The sequence below is a fragment of the Zonotrichia leucophrys genome, chromosome 24 (assembly GCF_028769735.1).
Source record: "Zonotrichia leucophrys gambelii isolate GWCS_2022_RI chromosome 24, RI_Zleu_2.0, whole genome shotgun sequence".
In the NCBI taxonomy this organism is placed as follows: Eukaryota; Metazoa; Chordata; class Aves; order Passeriformes; family Passerellidae; genus Zonotrichia; species Zonotrichia leucophrys.
This window is the reverse complement of record NC_088193.1, coordinates 2,989,018-3,011,982: the sequence shown is the minus strand read 5'-3', so window position 1 is coordinate 3,011,982 and position 22,965 is coordinate 2,989,018. Positions and strand designations below refer to the sequence as shown.

General features: G+C 46.8%; 1 long non-coding RNA gene across 1 annotated transcript; it reads left to right on the top strand.

Annotated features, from left to right (window-relative positions):
• The first annotated feature begins 534 nt into the window (after window positions 1-534).
• Window positions 535-4,745, top strand: LOC135457433 (uncharacterized). The gene is made up of 3 exons (XR_010442730.1): window positions 535-704; window positions 2,363-2,469; window positions 4,597-4,745. It is a non-coding gene; the product is annotated as an uncharacterized LOC135457433 (long non-coding RNA).
• The last annotated feature ends 18,220 nt before the right edge of the window (window positions 4,746-22,965 follow it).

Sequence of the window (22,965 nt, the reverse complement as noted above, 5' to 3'; positions counted from 1 at the left end):
AGACCGGATGGGCTTTAAGATCCCTTCCAACCCAAACCATTCTGGGATTTTAGGATCTTTCTAGAAAGTTTTTCCCACCTCTCCAGCAGGCAGAGAGGGTTAATTTGGTCTTTCCCTGGACCTAGCAGGGCAGCACCTGCTAGCAGGGGTGGGGTGTTCCCTTGCACAGCTTGTCAGAGGCAAATCATTATTATTATTATTATTATTATTATTATTATTATTATTATTATTATTATTATTATTATTATTTGGTGAAATCACACGTTCCTTTGTCTGTGTCCTACCCCTCAACCTTCAATCCAGCCTCGCTGGTCTCTCAGCCCTCGCTGCCAATTCTGCTGCTTTCCCTGTTTGCAGAAACCTTAACTCTGTGTTTGAATTGGCCTGCAGGACGTGTTTGAGGAGGGCCAGGGACTGAACAAAAATGGGAGGCTCTCATCCCCCCAAAAAAGAAGCGTAATTTGCCTTTAAAGGCTCTTAAACAGCAAACACATTCTGTCTGATCCTCCTTAATAAAGTATCCCAGCAGTGCTACAGTGCCTTATTTGAGGTCTGTGCAGTCTCATTAAATTTGATGTGTCACAGAGGGCTTGGACATGTGAAAAAGGAGGCTGCAGGAACCAGGATTGAAGTTTGCCAGATTTGCTAAGGAAAAATGATTCATTATGGCTTTGCAAAATGGACACCCTTCAGGCTCGCTGATGGTGAGAGCACCGCAGCCTGCAGATTTAACCCTTGTTAACAGCTGCTCCAATTAAGGATTCGGTTTGATCTGGGGAGCTGCGCTCACCCTCGTGTGCTCCCAGCGAAGGGAAGGAAGGCTATTAAAGATTTAAGGGCTGGATGGTGCGGCGGGAGCTGGGGGAGGCGGGCGGAGGCTCCAGGGTGTGCTCAGGTGCTGCAGGGTCCTCCTGAGCCAGGACAGATGCTCAGAGCTCATCCTGCATGCCAGAGCCTTGGGAAGGGACAGGAGGGGCTGGGAAGTGGTCTGGGGCCACCCCTGGGGTGTGGCTGTGGTTTGAGACTGGAATGTGCTGGTGCCGTGGGACTGCACAAGGACCACGTTGGTGGGGCGGTCTCCTCTATGCAGAAGAAGAGATTTCCTTCCTTCCCTTCCTTCCTTTCCTGTTGGACACTTTCCTTCCTTCCTTCCTTCCTTCCTTCCTTCCTTCCTTCCTTCCTTCCTTCCTTCCTTCCTTCCTTCCTCTTCCTTCCTCTTCCTTCCTCTTCCTTCCTCTTCCTTCCTCTTCCTTCCTCTTCCTTCCTCTTTCCTTCCTTCCCTTCCTTCCCTTCGCACTTCTTCCTTCGCATTCCTTCCGCCACTTCCTTCCGCCACTTCCTTCCGCCACTTCCTTCCTTCCTTCCGCCACTTCCTTCCTTCCTTCCTTCCTCCCCTTCCTTCCTTCCTTCCCCTTCCTTCCTTCCGCCACTTCCTTCCGCATTCCTTCCACTTCCTTCCTTCCTTCCACTTCCTTCCTTCCTTCCTTCCTTCCTTCCCTTCCTTCCTTCCTTCCTTCCTTCCTTCCTTCCTTCCTTCCTTCCTTCCTTCCTTCCTTCCTTCCTTCCTTCCTTCCTTTCCTTCCTTCCTTCTTCCTTCCTTCCTTCCTTCCTTCCTTCCTTCCTTCCTTCCTTCCTTCCCCCCTTCTTCCTTTCCTTTCCTTCCTTTCCTTCCTCTTCTTCTCCTTCCTTCCCTTCTCTTCTTCTTCTTCCCTTCTCTCTTCCTTCTTTCTCTTCCTTCTTCCTTCCCTTTCCTTTCCTTCCTTCCTCTTTCGCATTTCCTGCATCTTTTCACAGATTTGTGCCTTATGGGGCTCAGTAGATGATGCCTCTGGGACACAAGACCCTGTTGATGCTTTGGAGCTTGAGTTCCAGTCAGTTCTCACCCAACTGATGTGGATCATTCCCTTAAGAGTTGGACCCTTCTGATGCTTTAAATTTTAGCTTTCATATTTCCCACCTTCTGAACTGCATTGGAATAGAGCTCTGAACTCCATATAAAGTGTCAGCAACTCTCTTCACAGCTCAGTCCCACAGAACAATCCTTGTCCAGCCCCAGAACCAAGGACACCGCTGCAGCTTCAGCCCAAAAAGTGCAAACAGAGAATTGAGCAACAAACAACAGAAAACTGAACAAGTGAGAGCAAACTGGGAGGCTGGGACTGCATCACCTGAGCTGGAATTGGACAATGAACCCAATATGGAAATGCACCAAAACTTATAAAAATGTGAAAATTCCTGACTCTGAGTCCATCTTGGGTGTAGCCTTGGCTGGGCTCTTGTACAGCCCAAGGTGTGTCCTTTAAAACCCTTTTAATAAATCCCTGTTTTATTCCTTTAACTCTACCTGAACTCACAGTTCCAGGTAGACTCTCAAGACATCACCTCCAGCTCAGAATATTCCGTGATCCAGGAATAAAAGTGGCTCAATCCTGCAGGAAACATCTCAGGCATCTCCCCTGTGCTTTTCTGGTTTGTGCTTTTCTCTCTGCACCCTTTCTGTGCTGGGAGAGGAGAAGGGAGGGTTGGGAAGGTGACACAGGGATGGTGCCAGCACAGGGTGATGATATTTTGGATTACAGCAAAAACAGCTTAGGAGGGACATCCAAAAAACAACGTGAGCAGAGCTGGATGCTGTCCTGGGTCAGGAATGAGGGAATTTAGGGATTCCCACCCTGCCCTTGTGATGGGAGCAGTGACACAGCCAGGATTGAAGGCATGGAAACCTTCTCTTAACCTTAAGGTGTTAACTTTGGCCAAAAGGCTGCAAAAATGAGCAACAAGCTCCTCACACACTGCATCCCCTTCCTCTGAGAGCCTGCAGCCTAAAATTCACAATAAAGCCACATTTCAAGTCAGGACACCAGAGAGAAAAAAACAAAAGGAGAAGCAGGAAAACTGATCTGGGGGATCCATGTCTGTTCCTTAGGACAGCAACAAAAAGGAGCCAACCCACCACGGGGGATTTCTTGATTTTGCAAAGAATTCTCCTGATTTGTGGCATCTGAGTAAAGGGGGCCAAAAAGAAAAAAAAAAAAAACATTTGTGCTTTTAAAAAGGTTGTAAATCACACCCTGAATGTTCACCATTTACATTTTAAGTGAAATAGGATGTCAAACCATTTTGCTTTATGTTTATTTTCAAATACTGTACGCTTTACTGTCCACTTTCTGCAGTGCCTGTGCCATTTAAATCATATTGTATATAGCCCAGGATGCAGGGGGATGTAAATCTCCCAGGGTGTGTGTATACACCAATTATTCTTGGGAAATGCAGCCAGCCAGAGTTCACAGCACCTGAGATACATGAATACAGTGGCCATGATATTCCTGGGCATCATTTTGGGGGATTCTTACCCAGCAAATATTTAAGGGTAAATCCACCAGGTTTGGTGGTGTGACACAGGTTAAAAATGCATGCAAAATGAGATTTTTTAATTTCAGGGAGCAAATTTCAGCTGTAGGCACATACAGATGCTGCGTGATAAATAAAGTCTCTCAACTGCATATTTAAACAAAGCATTAAAGCCTTCACACTTCCTGTTGGAGAAGTATTTTATTCCTTCCCCTTTATTTATACAGCGTGGCAGCGAGAGCAGGAATAAATTTCATCAGCTTCTCGCTGCCTCATCGCCAGCAGAGACACACAGGAACAAGATGAAACATTGTTCAAATAAAATGTAAATTTAACTCGCATGCCTTGTCCAGTAAAACACTCGGAGAGGGAGAGGGGCCAGGGCAGGGATGCTCTGGGTGTGGGCCAGCTCTGCAGGAAGAGTTTGAATATTTGGTGGGTGTAAATGCTGCTCTGCCTTTGGTGGGGGTGTCAGGATGCAGGATTTGGGCTGGGTCCATCCTGGGAGCAGGCACAGCCATTCCCTGGGTGCTGATGCTGAGGAAATTTGGGTTTTCTTGCAGCTGTGTCTCCTTTTTGCTTCACTCGGCCTTTAACAAGGTGAGAGTTCCCACCAGGGCTGCTCTGTGCTGTCCCATCTCTGGCTTTTCCTGAGCTCGTGTCTTTCCTCAAAGGTTTGCTTCTGTTCCAGTCTCCCCCCAAATTGCATATTTTGTGGGTGTAAATCCTGCTCTGCCTTTGGTGGGGGTACCAGGATGCAGGATTTGGGCTGGGCTCCATCCTTGGGTCCATCCTGGGAGCAGGCACAGCCATTCCCTGGGTGCTGGTGCTGGGGAAATTTGGTTTTTCTTGGATTTGTGCCTCATTTTTGCTTCACTCAGCCTTTAACAAGGTGAGGGTACCAGGATTCAGGATTTGGGCTGGGCTCCATCCTGGGAGCAGGCACAGCCGTTCTCTGGGTGCTGGGGAAATTTGGTTTTTCTTGGATTTGTGCCTCATTTTTGCTTCACTCAGCCGTTAACAAGGTGAGAGTTCCCACCATGCAGTCCCATCTCTGGCCTTTCCTGAACTTGGGTCTTTCTAGCTGTTCCTCAAAGGTTTGCTTCTGTTCCAAGCTCCACAGAGTTTGAATATTTAGTTTTTTATTATTGTTTTATTATTGAATAGTTTGTGGGATTTTTATTACTGAATATTTTAAGTCCTGCCCTGCCTTTGCTCACGCTGTGACCTCTCGTTGTCTTGCAGGTGACCCAGGATTGAGGAGTGCTCATTGTGACCCCCTTGCCCTGCAAGAGCCCCCAGCCCCCAAAGGGCAGGATCTGTGCCCAGTTTGTGCTTTATGGGCAGAGGAATTCCCTGTGTTCTCACAGAAAAATATTTCCCTACCAGCAGCGTAATAAGAGTTTTGATTGCCTCGCTTTGGAAAGAGAAACGGGGAAAATCCATGTGGGAAATGGGGAAAATCCATGTGGGAAATGGGGGAAAAATCCATGTGGGAAATGGGGAAAAATTCATGTGGGGAAAATCCATGTGGGAAATGGGGAAAATCCATGTGGGAAATGGGGGAAAAATCCATGTGGGAAATGGGGAAAAATTCATGTGGGAAATGGGGAAAATCCATGTGGGAAATGGGGAAAAATCCATGTGGGAAATGGGGAAAATCCATGTGGGAAATGGGGGAAAAATCCATGTGGGAAATGGGGGGAAAATCCATGTGGGAAATGGGGGAAAATCCATGTGGGAAATGGGGAAAATCCATGTGGGAAACAGGGAAAATCCATGTGGGAAATGAGAGAAAATCCATGTGGGAAACAGGGAAAATCCATGTGGGAAACGGGGAAAAATCCATGTGGGAAATGGGGAAAATCCATGTGGGAAATGGGGAAAATCCATGTGGGAAATGGGGAAAATCCATGTGGGAAATGGGGAAAAATTCATGTGGGAAATGTGGAAAAAACCCATGTGGGAAATGGAGAAAATCCATGTGGGAAATGGGGAAAATCCATGTGGGAAATGGGGAAAAATTAATGTGGGAAACAGGGAGGGAAATCCATGTGGGAAACAGGGGGAAAATCCATGTGGGAAATGGGGGGGAAATCCATGTGGGAAATGGGGGAAAAATCCATGTGGGAAATGGGGAAAAATTCATGTGGGAAATGTGGGGAAAATCCATGTGGGAAATGGGGAAAATCCATGTGGGAAACAGAGAGGGAAATCCATGTGGGAAACAGGGGGAAAAATCCATGTGGGAAATGGGGAAAAAATCCATGTGGGAAATGGGGAAAATCCATGTGGGAAATGGGGAAAATCCATGTGGGAAACAGGGAGGGAAATCCATGTGGGAAACAGGGGGAAAAATCCATGTGGGAAATGGGGGAAATCCATGTGGGAAATGGGGGGAAAATCCATGTGGAGAATGGGGGAAAATCCATGTGGGAAATGGGGAAAATCCATGTGGGAAATGGGGGAAAAATCCATGTGGAAAATGGGGAAAATCCATGTGGGAAATGGGGAAAATCCATGTGAGAAATGGGGGAAAAATCCATGTGGAAAATGGGGAAAACCCGTGTGGATTGACATCACCTGAGCTGCTCAGGTGGGAATGGGCAGGTGAGAGCAGCACTGGAGTCATCCCTGTCCTCTACAACCCCAGAAAATCGGAACCATTGGGAATTTGATGTGTTCTGCCTTAATTTGTACCTGTGTGCTGGAAACTCAGCTCAGAGGCAGTGCTGAATCTTCCCTGAGCCACCCTCCTGGTTAATTAAAGATATTCTCCCCTATAGCTCCTAGCCCAAATCCCATTTACCAGCCTTCCTCGTGGGCAAAGAAAGGCTGAAATTCAAGCTGCAAGGGCTAAACAGATCCACATTGTGCTGTGGAAAAAGAAAAAAAACCCAAAAAATAACCCAGCCCACATCCCAATTCAGTTAGCTGCTTAAAACGCTGCCTTGCTTATTGCCATTGTGAGAAAACCTCATAAATCATGAGATTACTTTCTCAGGCTCTGTCCTAGGAGCTGTCCTGAGGGTGGGGAGATTGAGGCAGCGCAGGAAATTTGGATTTTGGCTCAAATCAGTGGCCAGGACCAAATCCCCCCAAACCCCAGAGACCCCAAGGCCGAGCCTTGCACACAAGAGATTTGCACAGGCTGAGAATTTTGGAACCTCCAAAGCATTTTAGGGAGCTTGCAAGGCTCTGCTGCTTTTGTGTCTCAAATTTGGTGCGGCTGAAGGGGCTTTGCAGCCACCCAGACCTGGGGATGCTGCTGCAATTTGGACACTGTTTTAACACATTACATTATTCTGCTTTATATTTTCTATTCCTCAGCTCTTCAGCATCCCGTGGTCTGGCAGCTCTTGGGGTTGAAACTGGAGTAGAAAAGATTTCTGTCTTGGACTCGGTGCCTGTGTTGTAATTCCAAAATCCCCATGAGATTGAGGAGCTCTCCTCAACAGCTGTACAGGTGCACGTGCTGAAAGAAATTAGGGGTTGTCATAATTCCAGCCCAATTTCTGCTCGTGGCAGAGGTGATATTTTGATAAATAATCAAGATGAATTGATTTTGAGAAAACTGAAAAGGATTTATCCCCACTAGGATAAATGGTGAAGCCTTTCCTCTAAAAAATCTTGTTATTTATGAAAATCAGGAGTTTTTGTGCAGAGCATTCCTGTTGGTTTAATCTGAAAAGGATTTATCCCCACCACAATAAATGGTGAGGCCCTTCCTCTAACAATCTCATTATTTATGGAAATCAGGAGTTTTTCTTCAGAGCACTCCTGTTGGTTTAATCTGTTGCGTTCTGCAGGCACCGAGTTTGACCCAAAATCCCCATTTTTTACCTAGAAATGAGCTGAGTTGAGCTCATAAATGAGCTGAATTGAGCCTTCCAGCAGTGGGACAGGGCTACCAGGGCAGTTTGAACAAAAATCCCCATTTTTCCCAAGAAATGAGCTGAATTGAGCTGAACCTGCCCTTCCAGCAGCGGGACAGGGCAGTTTGACCCAAAATCCCCATTTTTTATCTAGAAATGAGGTGTATTGAGCTAAACCTGCCCTTCCAGCAGTGGCACGGGGTAGCCAGGGCAGGTTTCACCAATATCCCCATTTTTCCATAGAAATGAGCTGAATTGCCCCAAACAGCAGGGCAGTTTGACCAAAAAATCCCCATTTTTGCAGCAAAATGAGCTGAATTGAGCTGAACCTGAGGCTCAGAGCCCACGGGGCTGGCACTGAACCCAGGATGGAGCCCAGCCCTCCCTCCCTGCCACCACAACAGCACCTGGGCCTAAATTTAGCTCCAGACCTGCCACACTCTTCAAGCCAAACTGGGACAAGCCTGATAGGAGCAGCTCAGAGATAAAATATTCCAGGTCTTTCTCATTACAATTCTCCTCATGCAAGATTATCTTTGATTTTTTTTTTTTTTTCCATAGCTCCTCCACACTGGCAGCCAGAGGCTTTGTTTAAAACACATCCATCATTATCACTGTAATGTATTATTATTATTATTACTTATTCATTCATATAGCATTTTTCTCCCACTAAGCCAGGAATCAAAGTGGTTTACACTCTTGCTGTCTGAAAGCAATCTGAAAGGAGAAATTAAGGGCGGGGGGGAAGAGTGTTAAAAATACCTAAATAAATCTGTGAAACTGGGTTCAGGTTCACAGTGAAAACTCCAGGTCGAAGTAGGGAGGCAGGAAAAATAATGGTGAGGAGCTGTGGGTAGCTGGGGAAGGGATTTTGTTGTGTAACAAGATATGAAAGAGAATTTAGAAGAGGTTTTGCCTTGTCTCATGCCTTGAAGGGTGTTCTCCAGGTAGCCGTGTGTGATGCACAATAGATCAGCTCTGAAGCAGGAATCCAGAGCTGGCTTCAGCACGGGGACATCTGGGAGTTCAGGTGGAGATTTATGGCATAATTAATGAGGATGGAGGCTGGTGCAGAATTCCAGTGATACTCACATTTTCGATACTGTGGGTCTGGGCTTTATTTGCAGTTATATTTAAAAAAAAAAAAGCCCAAAACCAGAACAAAACCCAAACCAAACAAACAAAAAAAACCCCCAAAAATCACAAAAAAAAAGAAGCCCGAAAACCAAACCAAACCAAAACAAAAAAACCAAAAACACAAAACCAAAAAAATCCCAAATAAATGTAAAGAAGGGACTTCTGAGGTTAGCTATAAAAGAAGAGAGGTGAAACCCAAATGAACCCCTAATTCTGCCCTTCCAAACATTAAAACCACCTCACATCTGCCTCACCCCAACAAAACAGCACAAAACCCTGCAAAGGCTGTGTGACATCTTGATTTTAGAGCCTGGAGAACCCTGAAGCCTTCAATAATTCATTGTTTTCTCCTCCTAATTTCCTCCCCTGCTCCGAACGTGCCCCGCGCGTTTCTCGCTCAAGGTTTAGCTCAAGGTGATTCTGTTTGTGCAGCTTTTTCCGTGCTGCCTCTCTTCCCTTTTTAATTTTAATGCAGCGTTTGGGGTTTGTCTCCTGCAAGCCTCGCTGTCTGCTTTGTGGAGTAGCAGGAAGGCAGGAAAAGATATGACTAAGGAAGATTATGATATCATTCTGGCTAAGTGCAAATGCATTTTAAAAAATGCTTTGGCTTCTTACCAAGAGGAAGTGACAGATGATCTTTGGCAATTTTATTAATGCATCTTTTCTGTGTTGTTCTGCATATCCCCATTAGTTTCTAGAAGCAGACAAGGACCAGCATTAATTTTCTAAATCTTTGCTGTCTTCCCTCTCAAAACCCTTGTATAGATATGGAAAACTCCAGCCCAGATCTGCATTTTTTTTTTTCCTCCTTTATGTATATATGTGAAATCCTTATTTGAATATCTGCCCACTGGTTATTTTATACCATCATTTGCATAGTTCAGCTTCCTCCTGACTCCTCAGCAAGATTTAAATATAACAGCCACCATCCCAGCGTGTATTAACAGGTCTGGGAGTTCACCTGGATGTCTTCAGAGAGCTGTCACGTTCCCAACTGCAAAATAAGGAAAAGAGCCACCGTGGCCAAGAATTTTCTGGACAACTTCCTAAGCAATGCTGGGAGCCAAGGAGCAGCTCCTCTGCCACCACCACCTCTCTGAAGGTATCAGGGTGACCTCTGAGGTGACCAGGAGTGTAAAATATCTTTTTTGCCCCAAACCAAGAGTTTTATCCTCGTTTTCTGCCCTGATTTCCTTTCCCCAGTTGTCCAGAGCCTTTTCTAGTAGGATTATTTGAATTCTAGCATGAAAATATGGCTATAAAAGCAGGTGTCCATCTGTCCAGGGATGCAGGACGAGCCCAAGTGCCCCGTTCCAAAGGCCACGTGGTGTTTTTGCCACAGGAACAGACAAGGGGCTAATTACAGGATCAGGGAAACGCCGAGAGAGACGAGTCAAATACAAAATATTCAATTCATTTAATATTCCTGATGAATAGGCAAATTACTCTAATCACATTAGTTATTCTATTCATTTATTAGCTAAGAGTGATTAGCAGTGAATAGCTGTAAGAGGATCTTCCAGGTGCAAAAATTAGGCATCTATAGTTTCATGATGTTTATTTTCAGCGGAGGATAATTGTCTCTTTAGCTCCTCTCAGACACACACACACACACACACTGCCACACACAGACCCACTCCCTTTTGTCCAGGGAAAAGGTAGGGGAGCAAACCCACACAGGTGTGGAGAGATAAGGCCAATTCCCTGCAGAATTTAACAGGATTTATTTCAAAACAGTCGGGAAGAGATTTCTCCAAGATTAGGGCGAGTTAATGCGCGGGGATTTGGGCGGCGGTTCCCACGGAGCGCTCGGATAATGCCATCTAAAGCACCAGGCTCTGCTTCCTTCATGCTCGATTTGATTGTGCTGGAGAGCGGGAGCTTGGCTGGATCTGCAGCACAAACGGTGCCAGGTCCCTCGTGGGACAGTGGCACTGCCACCCTGCTCTGGTGGCCGCGCTCGCCGGGCTCCTTCTGGTGCCAAATGCAGGGTCAGAACATGGTTTGGGTGGGAAAAGTTCATCCAATTCCACGGGCAGGGACAGCTCCCACCATCCCAGGGAGCTCCAACCAGGTTCCTTCTAGTGCTAAATGCAGGATCAGAGGCCAGTTTGGGTTGGAAGAGATGGAAAAGTCCATCCAATTCCATGGGAAGGGACGTCTTCCATCATCCCGGGAGCTCCAACAGGTTCCTTCTAGTGCTAAATGCAGGATCAGAGGCTGGTTGGAAAAGATGGAAAAGTCCATCCAGTTCCATGAGGGACGCTTCTGCCTCTCTACCATATTCCTTTTGATGCTAAATGCAGGATCAGAGGCTGAGTTGAAAGAGATGGAAAAGTCCATTAATTCCATGGGAGGGACAGTTTCCACATCCCAGGATGTCCATGCTGCTCTCTCCAATTCCTTTGGTGCTAAATGCAGGATCAGAGGATGGTTGGGGTAAGAGATGGAAAAGTCCTTTAATTCCATGGGCAGGGAGATCTTCCATCATCCCAGGGTGCTCCAGGGCTGCTCGCCCTGATTCCCTCTGGTGCTAAGGATCAGAGGCCAGTTTGGGTTGGAAGAGATGGAAAAGTCCATCCAATTCCATGGGAAGGGACATCTCCAACCATCCCAGGAGCTCCAACCAGGTTCCTTCTAGTGCTAAATGCAGGATCAGAGGCTGAGTTGAAAGAGATGGAAAAGTCCATCCAATTCCATGGGCAGGGACATCTCCAAACATCCCAGGGTGCTCCAACCAGCTTCCTTCTAGTGCTAAATGCAGGATCAGAGGCTGGTTTGGGTTGGAAGAGATGGAAAAGTCCATGCAATTCCATGGGCAGGGACAGCTTCCACCATCCCAGGATGCTCCAAGGCTGCTCTTGCCAATTCCTTCTGGTGCTAAATGCAGGATCAGAGGATGGTTGGGGTTGAAGAGATGGAAAAGTCCATCCAATTCCATGGGCCGGACATCTCCCACCATCCCAGGGAGCTCCAACCAGGTTCCTTCTAGTGCTAAATGCAGGATCAGAGGCTGGTTGGGGTTGGAAGAGATGGAAAAGTCCATTTAATTCCATGGGCAGGGACATCTTCCATCATCCCAGGGTGCTCCAGGGCTTCTCTCCCTGATTCCCTCTGGTGCTAAGGATCAGAGGCCAGTTTGGGTTGGAAGAGATGGAAAAGTCCATTTAATTCCATGGGCATGGACATCTTCCACTGTCTCAGGGTGCTTCAACCTGCTGCTCTCACCAGATCCCTTCTGGTGCTAAATGCAGGATCAGAGGCTGGTTGGGGTTGGAAGAGATGGAAAAGTCCATCCAATTCCATGGGCCCGGACATCTCCAACCATCCCAGGGTGCTCCAACCAGCTTCCTTCTAGTGCTAAATGCAGGATCAGAGGCTGGTTTGGGTTGGAAAAGATGGAAAAGTCCATCCAATTCCATGGGCAGGGACAGCTTCCACCATCCCAGGGTGCTCCAACCCTGCCTGGGATGCTCCCAGGAATTGCAGTTTTCTGCCAGCTCAAAGTTCAGGAAAGCCACGAGGCAGCCTCAGCCCAAGTGGTTGAATTAAAGGTGGTCATGGCATTCCAGGAATTTTCTCAATAATCATATAATATTACATACAATGGGTTCCTAGTAGTTGTTAGTACTTTCTCTAACAGTTCTGTTTCAGGATTCAGCAGTTCTCTGCTTCAGGAGCAGGAAGGACCTTCAGGGATGTCAAAGATCAACATCTCCAGTCAATGAACCTTCTCCTGAAGCTCAGGAAATCAATTCTCAGGGCTTTAGCTGCTCACAGTGACCCCAGATGTGTTGGAAATTCTCTTTTCCCAGCCCAGCAGTCAAAGAAGGGGTCAGGGCTCTTCAGTTCTCATTCTCAAGGTTGGTTATTTTTTCTTATGTATGAAATTATTTCTTTGGCCTGCTGAGGTCCGTTCAGCAGGACAGACAGAGGCACTCTGGTGTTATCTTTTTATACTAAAAACTAAATGTACAATGTTTACCATAACTTCCCCATATCCATCACCAATGTTAGACAGTGAGCTTCTACTCTAAACCAATCCCCAAGTGCCACCATCACAGCAGAAGATGGAGGCCAAGAAGAAGAAGGAGAAAGGCTGGACCTGCCCAGATTCCTCCATCTTGCCCCCTGAACCCCATTCTAAAAACCCAAAAAAAAAAATCTATTTTTCTCCCCATGACAAACTAATTATTATTATACTTCTATTTTATGGCTTGCAGATCTTGGTATAAGGTTGGTCATTTTTCCATGGGTCACAATCAAAGTCACGGGGGTCTTGGGCTCTGTGCCAGGGTCTCTGAGCTCCCTGGCAGGGTTTGGGCACTCCAGGACAGACAGAGGGACGTTCTGAACTCTGATAATCGATGGGCAGCAGCGTTTGGAGCAAACTCACAGCAGCGTTTACTCCTGGATCGCAGCAGCCCTGCCCTAATTCAATGCTCTCAGGCACCTTCAGGATGTTATGCTAAGCAAAGGCTGAGCTGTCATTACATTTTCATGAAGTCAATGCAGTTTCTAACAGCTCAGAAAAAAAGAATTTACAAGAATTGATCAAATATCTCATTTTTTCTAAGGGAATCTGCTCCTCTGGATTTCCCTGAGCTGTCAGCTCACGTTGATATGATCTGATTGATGCTGTTTGCCACATTAAGGAACGTTGGGAGCTAATCTGTTTTAATCCCATTCTCTGTTTTTAATATAATACTCTTGAAGGTAACTGAAGGTTATTACTTATTTTAAATAGCTTAAATATTTGTGTCAAAACATTGGCCTCAAAGGTTCAAATCCAGCCTTTGCCACACGGATTGAGGGAGAGAAAAAAACCTTAAAAAAAAAAAAAGAAAAACCCCCAAACCAGCAATGTTGAGACCATTTGGAATGATCTAATCCACGCTTCAAATCCCTTTGTTCTCCTGTTCCCTTGCAGTGTTGGAGAGTTGGAGCTGAATGCCATTTATTGGATGGTTGGAGGAGTTTCTTCTTTGCAGCTCTGCATTTTCCCAGCTCCGATTTTTTCTCCCAGTTTGCTCCCAGTTTGGGGGAAAGCTGCCATATCATAGGGAATTTTCTAAAGGGAAAAAACTGAGAATCCACAGGGAAAACTCCTACCTTTATTGCTGGGGGAGAAAATTGTGTTTTTCCAGGATTTTCAAACCAGTATTGGGGGGATTGATTAAAAAAATAAAGAGAAGTCCTGGGGTAATGAGAGTTGTACATTACCTTAGAGGAATCATTTATCTCCATGCCAGTTGTTTAGCTGGCTTTGCCAAGCTTGGAAATTTAGATTTATTGGTGCCAACACCAGCAAAGGAAGCATTTAAGGGGCTTGGGCTCTATGGAGGGGATGAGGAAAAGCAGCAGAAAGGTGGATGGGATTGTGCATCCATGGCTTTTTTTGGTTTATTAGGAAAAAATTCAGATTGGTAAAGGAAATGATGATTTTTAGGAAGATGGGTGCAAGGTACTGGACATGGATTAAACTCCAGCATTTCATTGATGTCAGGACTTAAATTACTGATTTTTGAACTTTAACTTTGCCTGTGCTGTCTCAATTTTTTGTGGTCACTGAGCTGCCTGCGCCAGGACAAAGCTCCTCTCCCCTTTCCAAAAATTCTGGAATGGGAGCCCCCATGTTTGTGTTTGGCTGGGTCTGCTGTAGTTTACCCCACACACTTAGAGCTGACATTGGCTTTTTTTGGTTTATTTTCTTAGGAACAAATTCAGATTGCTGAATGAAATTATGACTTTTAGGAAAATGGATGCAAGGTACTGGACATGGATTAAACTCCAGCATTTCACTGATGTCAGGACTTAAATTACTGATTTTTGAACTTTAGGTTTGCCTGTTCTGGGGCAATATTTTGTGGCCTGTGCCAGGACAAAGCTCCTCAGCTCTTCCCAAAGGTTCTGGATGGAGCACCCCCACATTTGTGCTCTGCTGGGGCTGCTGTTGTTTTCCCCACATGCCCAAACAGAGCTCACACTGGTTTGGGTTTTTTGGTTTTTTTTTTGTTTATTTTCTTAGAAAGAAATTCAGATTGCTGAAAGAAAATATCATTTTTAGGAAGATGGGTGCAAGGTACTGGACAGCGATTTAACTCCATCATTTCACTGATGTCAGGACTTACATTGCTGATATTTGAACTTGAATTTTGCCTGTGCTGGGGCAATTTTCTGTGGTCACCGAGCTGCCTTTGCCAGGACAAAGCTCCCCAGCTCTTCCCAAAGGTCCTGGCTGCGAGCCCCCCGAGCAGCCCCACGTTTGCTTGTGCTTGTGTTCTGCTGGGGCTGCTGTTGTTTACCCCACACGCTCCAGCAGGGCTCGCGGTGCCTTGGCAGGAGCAGATGTGAGGCACAATCTTGGACGCCTTCCCAGGCGCGCTGCGAGCGCTCAGTATTTCCTGCACGGAGCCAGTCTAGTCTGACACGACGCCAGCTGCACGAAATGTGCTCTCCCACTGAATGCTCAGCGTCTGGGTGGCTCGGGGAGAGCACACAGAACCACCATTCCCACCTTTTTCCCCCGTTTCCACCCTGTTTCCACACCATTTTCTTCCCAAACCTCCTGCAGCATCACAGGGAGCACCCCCGAGCAGCAGCGCTGGGTGAAATGAGATTTTTGTGGCCAAAATCTCCCCATGCACCTGCTGCACATCCTGCAGCAGCTGCCACTGGACCTGTGCTGACCCAGCACAGCCCTTCTCATGGCTTTTTAGGCTGAGCTTTCCCCCACAGTCCAAAAACAAAAAAAATGGATTTTTCACCTGTTTTTGATTAAGTCTTCAGCCTCAGAGCGAACAGCTCCACGTGCACTCATGGTTTATGTAGATCAAGCAAAGTGGTGAGCACTGAGTCCCTCCCTGCCAAGTTTTCCCCTTGCTGCAGCACAGAGTCCACTTAAGAGCTACAATCTGGTTGCTTCATTTGCTTTCAAACTCGCCTCCCCATTTGTTCCTCCAAGACATTCGGGTAAGTGGCAGCATCTGTCTTGCGTTTGTGTTATTCACGCTGAATTTCCAAACGGACGTTTCCAACGGGTGCAAGATGCTGCTCTGGCTGGGGAATCAGACTTCTGCAGGCTGGGCTTGACTTATTAGATGTCAAACAGGCTGGGGCTGGATGTGGGGATGGATGTGGGGATGGATGGAGCCCTGCAGAGCAGCGCTGGAGCGTTTTCCCCTCTCAATCTCCATCAGCCCAGGGTGATGGCGCTGCTGGAAGGGGGCTCTGTGCAAGGCCACCTGTGTGTCCCCAAGGATGGTGGAAGGTCCCAGCCCGGGGAGAGGCTCATTCCGCCGGCCCAGGGGCCCTCTAGTGGCATTCCCGGCTGGATCTGCTCAGCCTGGCTCCTCCTGGGTGGGCAATGTCCCTGCTGCAGGGACACTGGCACCAGCCTGGGTGCCCATCACTGTCTGCACCCTCCTCCAGCACCTTTCAGCACCAAAACCCAAATTGGGCTGTGAGCATTCATGTTCTTCACTTAATTTTCCTCCATTTCCCATTTTTTCCATTCTCCATCCTTTTATTTTCCCACTTTCCAGGCTCCCTTTCCATTCTGTTCGCAAATAAATCTCCCTTCATCCATCCCCTTTTTCCCCTTTCAATCAATTTTTTGGAGGTGTCAGAGAAACGGTTCAGATGTTCCCAGCAGCAAACAGGAGCTTTAAGTTGTTCCCTGATGGTTCTACTCCTTATCCCTTTCATTTACAGTGGGGGGGAAACACAGATAATTGCAGATCCTGTGCATCTCAAACTGTTTGTGGTGATAGTTACAATTATCCAAAATAATTGGCAGAAAGATTTGTGGACTTAATGTGCTGGGCTAAATTAATACTTTTAAATGCTAGAATTTTACCAGCCTGTGCTTGTGCCATCCATGCTGGATCTCCTATAAAATGGGCTAAATTGGCCATGCTGGCCATAAAGAGGCATAAAAAGGTTGCTGGTGTCGTTTTGGATTGGAGTTTATGTGAGCAGCTATGAGGGAGGACAGGGAGGAATATCACTTGCACCCATAGGAATCTAGGGTTTTTTCTCAACTCATCCCTCACAGAGTTTAAATAGAGACAAAATGTTCATGTGCTGAGCCAGGCTGCCCAGAGGAGGCCAATCCTGAAATCCTCAGCAGCGCTCCTGCTCCAGGCTGGGAGACAAACCCTCCTCTGGTGTCGCAGAGACATTTTATGGAAAATCCTTTCCTTAGGATTTTTCCTCCTGAGAAGCTGGGAGGCCTCAGGAACAAAATGTAAACAATGGTTATCTGCTGCTGTGGAATGCAACAGGTGCATCTGGGATTGGTCTCATGGGGTTGTTTCTAATTAATGGCCAATCACAGTCAGCTGGCTCGGACTCTGTCCAAGACACAAGCCTTTGTTATCATTCTTTCTTTTTCTATTCTTAGCTAGCTTTCTGATGAAATCCTTTCTTCTATTGTTTTAGTATAGTTTTAATGTAATATATATCATAAAATAATAAATCAGCCTTCTGAAACATGGAGTCAGGTCCTCATCTCTTCCCTCATCCTCAGACCCCTGTGAACTCGGGTTCCTCTGTGTCCATGGGAGGTGTGGAAGAACAGCAGCTCATTTCTGAGAGTTTGGGGGACAGGAAAACATCTGGAATTCCTGGGCAGGGCATTCCCCTTCCCTGCAGAGCTGACCCAAACAATAACTGAGAAATTCTCCTTTGGGGAACCCTGAAATCCTGAATCTGGGATCAGAGTCGGCCAGGGTTGAACACTTGTGCCCATTTGAGTTTTGAGGGATGCTCTTGGGATGGAGGCAGGAAAAGGAGCTGGGGGTGCGGGCAGAGATGGAAACACAGCTCAGGAACAAACCCAGCCTTGGCTGCTGCCCGGACCCCTCAGTGCCCCAGCAGCCAGACTGTGGGGAGAAAGACATTGGGAGAGAAGGGCTGACAGAGACTGACAGGAGCTTAGCACCCTGCTGGATGCAGCCTTTGCAAAAGGGCGATGAAAGACAAAATCAGATCAAATCCCGCTCCTGGTGCAGCCCTTTGTCTGTCTGAGAGATGCCAGGCAAGGCTGTGCCAAGGTGCTTTTCCCTGACCATCTGCCTCACGAGCCCACATGCCAGGCTTGCCGCAATCCAAAGCCTGAGAGCACACAGGCCTGCTGCTTTATGAGGCTCCATTCTGCAATTAAAACAAATATTTAGGATTTCTCCTAAATGAAGGGGCCAAGTCCTTGCGAGGGAAGTCTGGCGGGGCTGAGCAGGGTGGGGAGGCTCCCCCTGCTCTCCTGACCGAGGCAAATTGCACCAAGATTCCAGTCCAGAGGTCGCCTGAGTCATTTCAAAGCCATGCTGGGCTTAAAGAGAGAGAACTACAGAAAGTAAAAGTGCAGATGGAGAGGGCACTGCCTGGGTAGGAGGCACATCCTTGTAAGAGCCTGAATGAGGGATGGGGGACTCCAGGGGCTATCCAAAATGCAGTTTATTGTATCCAAAATGCAGTTTATTGTATCCAAAATGCAGTTTATTGTATTCAAAATGCAATTTATTCCATCCAAGACATTACAGCAGTGCAGGGTTGTGGGTGACAGAGCTGTGCCTACAGCTGTCAGCTCCAGCTGCAGGCAGGCCTGGAGACCCTGAGTTTAGGTTACAATGCATTATAGACTTTTCTTTTGGTGACATTGCATTATATCCTTTTCTTTAGGTTACAGATGCATTATATCTTTTTATTTTGGTTACAATACATTATATACTTTTCTTTTGGTTACAATGCATTATATACTTATCTTTTGGTTACAATACATTATATACTTTCCTTTTGCTTAATTGCATTATATACTTTTCTTTACTGAGCATTTTAACACAGCAGAACCAATCTATACCTTAACTTTTATCTATAGCCTATCATAACTGCTATAATTACCATATTCATGTCACTGTTCTCCAATCACTAACAGTCAGTACATTACAGTTGAAGCTAGAAGTTGTTTTTCAGTTTTCTTGCAGTGAAGATTCTGAGACCTTTTTTCTACTTTGCTGCCTTGTTTGCCTGTGCTCTCTTTCTGCTTGGTAAAAACATCTTCTTGTTTGGGGTGAGTTTATCCTTTGCTCTAAGCCATAAAAACCCCTTCTAACCAACACACCCTTGGCCTCCTTGGTTATCCAGTGAGACTGGCTCGGCAATTCTTTTTTTCTATATCAAAAATTGCTTTTATTTCTATTCCTTCGTCAGATTCTACATTTAAAAATCTTTCCGTCAAGCATAGATCTGTGAGACTCTTGTCAAATTTTCATCCTTCCTAAGATATCCTCACCCTTCTGCTTGGCTGGGATCTCCAAGGCAGGAAAGGTGGGGTCAGAGATGCTGATTTTGGCTTCTTTTCTCCTTTACAATGTCCTGCAATGCACTTGGGGGGAAAAAAATCCCTCCTGGCTCAGCCTGGGCTGTTCTCCTGAGCTCGCAGGATTCCTTACAACAAGGCTGGATGTTTCCTGAGCTTCCTCCTGGTGCTCCCACCATGTTAAACAAATGCATATGCTTCCTGCAGATCCTTGGCAGGGCTCTGCACCAATCCTACATGGAAATGAGGAGGTCTGGCATGCCACTGTGCAATCCAATGGTCTCACACCCCGACAGAGCTCAGCTGCAGGTCATATGTTCCCCTCTGAACCATATTTTGTGATGAAAACCTTCTTGGCTGCAGCCGCAGGAGCAGCTTGAGCTCAGTCAGCAAGGCAGGGGAAGGGGCTTGGCCAGGATGAAATGACAAACTGGGAGCAGAGCGGGGTCTCCCGATTCTCCTGGTTCTTTGTGGCTGTGGTTGATGGGCACAGGGCAAATTCAAACCCATCCTTGTGCACTTTTAGCTGCTCCAACCTGCTTGAGGAGCAGAGAGAAGGAGAAAAATGAACTTTTGTGGTTCTTTTTGGCTGTGGTTATGGTCTAAGGGGGATTTCAAGCCCATCCTTGCACACCTTTAGCTGTCTGAGGACCAGAGAGAAGGAGAAAAATGAACTCTCCTGGTCCTTTATGGCTGTGGTTGGTGGCTCAGGGCAAATTCAAACCCATCCTTGCACACCTTTAGCTTCCTGAGGAGCAGAGAGAAGGACAAAAATGGATTCTCCTGGTCTTTTTGCCTGTAGTTGATGGGAACAGAGGAATTCAAACCCATCTTTGAACACCTTTAGCTGCTCCAACCTGCCTGAGGCACAAGAGAGGAGAAAAATGGATTCTCCTGGCTCTTTTTGGCTGTGGTTGATGGCACAAGAGGAATTCAAACCCATCTTTGAACATCTTTAGCTGCTCCAACCTGCTTGAGGAGCACAAAGAAGGAGAAAAATGAATTTTCCTGTTCTTTTTGGCTGTGGTTGATATTAATTCAAGGGGGAATTCAAACCCATCCTTGAACACTTTTAGCAGGTCCAACCTGCTTAAGGGGCAGAAAAAAGGACAAAAATGAACTCTCCTGGTTCTTTTTGGCTGTGGTTGGTGGCTAGGGCAAATCAACCATCTGCACACTTAGCTTCCTAAGAGCAGAGAGAAGGACAAAAATGGATTCTCTGCTCTTTTGCTGTGTTGATGCACAAGGAATTCAAACCATCTTTGAACATCTTTAGCTGCTCCAACCTGCTGAGGAGCACAAGAAGGAGAAAATGAAATTCTGGCTCTTTGCTGTAGTGATGATGAACAGAGGATTCAACCATCCTTGAACACCTTTAGCTGCTCCAACCTGCCTGAGGAGCAGAGAAAAAGACAAAAATGAACTTTCTTGGTTCTTTTTCATTGTGGTTGATGGCACAAGGGGAATTCAAACCCATCCTTGAACATCTTTAGCTGCCTGAGAGGCAGAGAGAAGGACAAAAATGAACTTTCCTGGCTCTTTATGGCTGTGGTTGATGGCACAGGGCAAATCCAAACCCATCCTTGCACACCTTTAGCTGCTTGAAGGGCATGGAGAAGGAGAAAAATGAACTCTGCTGGTTCTTGATGGCTGTGGTTGATGGGAACAGGGGGAATCCAAACCCATCTTTGAACACCTTTAGCTGCTCAAACCTGAAGGAGGAGAAGAGAAAAAGACAAAAATGAACTTTCATGGTTCTTTTTGGCTGTGGTTACGGTCACAGGGGGAATTCAAACCCATCCTTGCACACCTTTAGCTGCTCCAACCTGCCTGAGGAGCAGAGAAAAAGACAAAAATGAACTTTCATGGTTCTTTTTGGCTGTGGTTATGGTCACAGGAGGAATCCAAACCCATCCTTGCACACCTTTAGCTGCCTGAGGAGCAGAGAAGGACAAAAATGAACTTTCCTGGCTCTTTTTGGCTGTGGTTGATGGGCACAGGAAGAATTCAAACCCATCCTTGAAAACATTTAGCTGCTCAAGCCTACATGAGGAGCAAAATGAATAGGTTCTTTTTGGCTGCTGTTGGTGGGCACAAGAGGAATTCAAACCCATCCTTGCACACCTTTAGCTGCTCAAACCTGCACGAGGATCACAGAAAAGGACAAAAATGAACTTTTCTGTGCAGGGATAACCCTTGGGCTCATGGAGGAACCTCCAGGGTGTCAGAGCTGCCCCATCCTGCACCAGATCTGTGTTAGGTGCTGCCTACCCCCAGTTTTAAGCTGTGCCATAAAAAGGAGTGTGGGACCTGTTTTATCCCTGCTGGTGGGGTTCTGGCTGTCAGAATGTTTCTAGACACACATTCCTTTGTTTGGGAAGACCCTGGGATGTGTTGACACAGCAGCATGTGGCACTGGAAAAGGAAATAGAAAAAGCTTTTGAACACAAACTGGGCTGGTGCTGGAAGAATGCAGGGTGGGAAAGGGGATTTGATATGAGGGAGCAGCTTTCGGTCGGAGGTGAAAAATTCAGATTTTTCTCTTCGCTTCCTGTGTTTTTCCACTTGTAGGGAATTTACCAGAGCGGGCAGGTTCAGTGTGAGTGCAGTGGGTGAATTCCAGCAGGATTGTGCATGGAATTCCACAAGGAAACCCTGTGGAAGCTCTCTGCCTTCTCTGCCTCGTTCTTGCATCGTGGTGCAGCAGCTCCCACTCCCCAAGCCTCAGTTTCTCCTCTGGGAATATTAATGCTTATTGCTAGAGTGCTTTCAGGCCTTGCCCATGAATTTTTAAAACACAACAGAATTGCCAAAAAAGAAAAACAAAACAACAAAAAAAAAGAAATAAAATCTGCTGTTTGGTTCCAAGTCAATAATTTCCCACCCTCCAAGGACCATGTCCTCAATCAAAACACATCTGTCACAGCCAGAGAGGCTCCAGCAGTTCGTAACACCTGTGTCAGGAGTTATTCAGAGCTGTTCCATGGATTTCTGTCTCCCAGGCTGTTTCCTGCTGGATATTCCATGAAATTTGCCTTGCACATCCTGAGATTCTCAAGCGCGGATTTAATTCCTCGTCCCACAGCAAACTCTCCATGGGGCTGTGCTAGAGGAAAGCAGGGACATTTTTTATCCTCTGAAAAGTCTTTTTAGGAAAAAAAACAGAGTGAAAGATCCTTTCAGGGCATGGCAATTGGGTTTAGTCTGTCTGTGGCTCAGATAAATAGGGATAACTGATATTGTTGGTGTGGCTTTGCTGCTTTAGGTTATGAGAACTTTCAGGGACCTGCCCTAATCTTGTGGGGTGCCTGGTGGGGCTGCACCCCATCCCAGCCCGGGTGGGAGGGAGGAATGGGTGGCAGGGTGGCAGGACAGGGCGCAGCATTCAGCCCCCAGCTCTCCCTCTCCGTCCTGCTTCGTTTATCTCTCGGGGCCTTTCTGTTTCCAATTCCATTGTTCTTCACCTGGGAATTTCGGGCTATTATTTAATTTCCTTCCAGCTCTCAGCCCTTCCCCCCCTGTGCCTCCCAGGCCTCCCAGCCCCTCTGTGCAGGGAGTTTTTCCTTTTCTGCCCCTCTGTGCAGAGTCAGTTTTCCTTGGCTCCCGCAGCATCTCCTCTTGTCGAGGCATTATCCAGTGGGGAGCCTGATTATTTAGATTCCTCCAGCTTCCCCCTTTTTAATATATCTCCTGTGTGTCCTGCAGCCTGACCCCTGCCCAAGGAGCTGCCACCAGGGCTGTTTCTCCCAGTCTGGAGCCCTCCCCCAGCTCCCCTTTCATCTGTGTTTGCTGAGAGCTCTGTGCTCCAGGCAGCAGAGGCAGAGCAGGGTTTGGGGCCTCTGGGTCCCTCCCCCATCACCTGAGAAAAGGCAAAAAACCCTTCCAGAACCAGCCTTGGAGGGGGTGGGGAAGAGCTGAGCCCTGAGAGGGAAAGGAAACCATTTAATCCATTTTATTTTGGAGTTTGCAGCACGGTTCCTAAGCCTGCAGGACTTTAGGGAGATCCTCTGCACAGGCAGAAGTGAGGAGATCCCTAAAAATTGAAGCAGGAGGTGGCACCGATGCCAGGCTGCTGCGCTTGTGGGTCCAGTGTGCCCAGTGTGCCCAGTTTAGAACCCTCCATGGGGATTTTGGGGAGCCTCTCTCCAGGTTCAACATGAGGGACAGATGCTGGCTGATGTGATTTGATTTCTGTCCTATAGAAACCTCCCTCTCAAGAACATAAAGGTGATTTTCCCAGCATTTCGTGTGTGTAATTGCTGGAGGAGATCCATGGAGATTTCC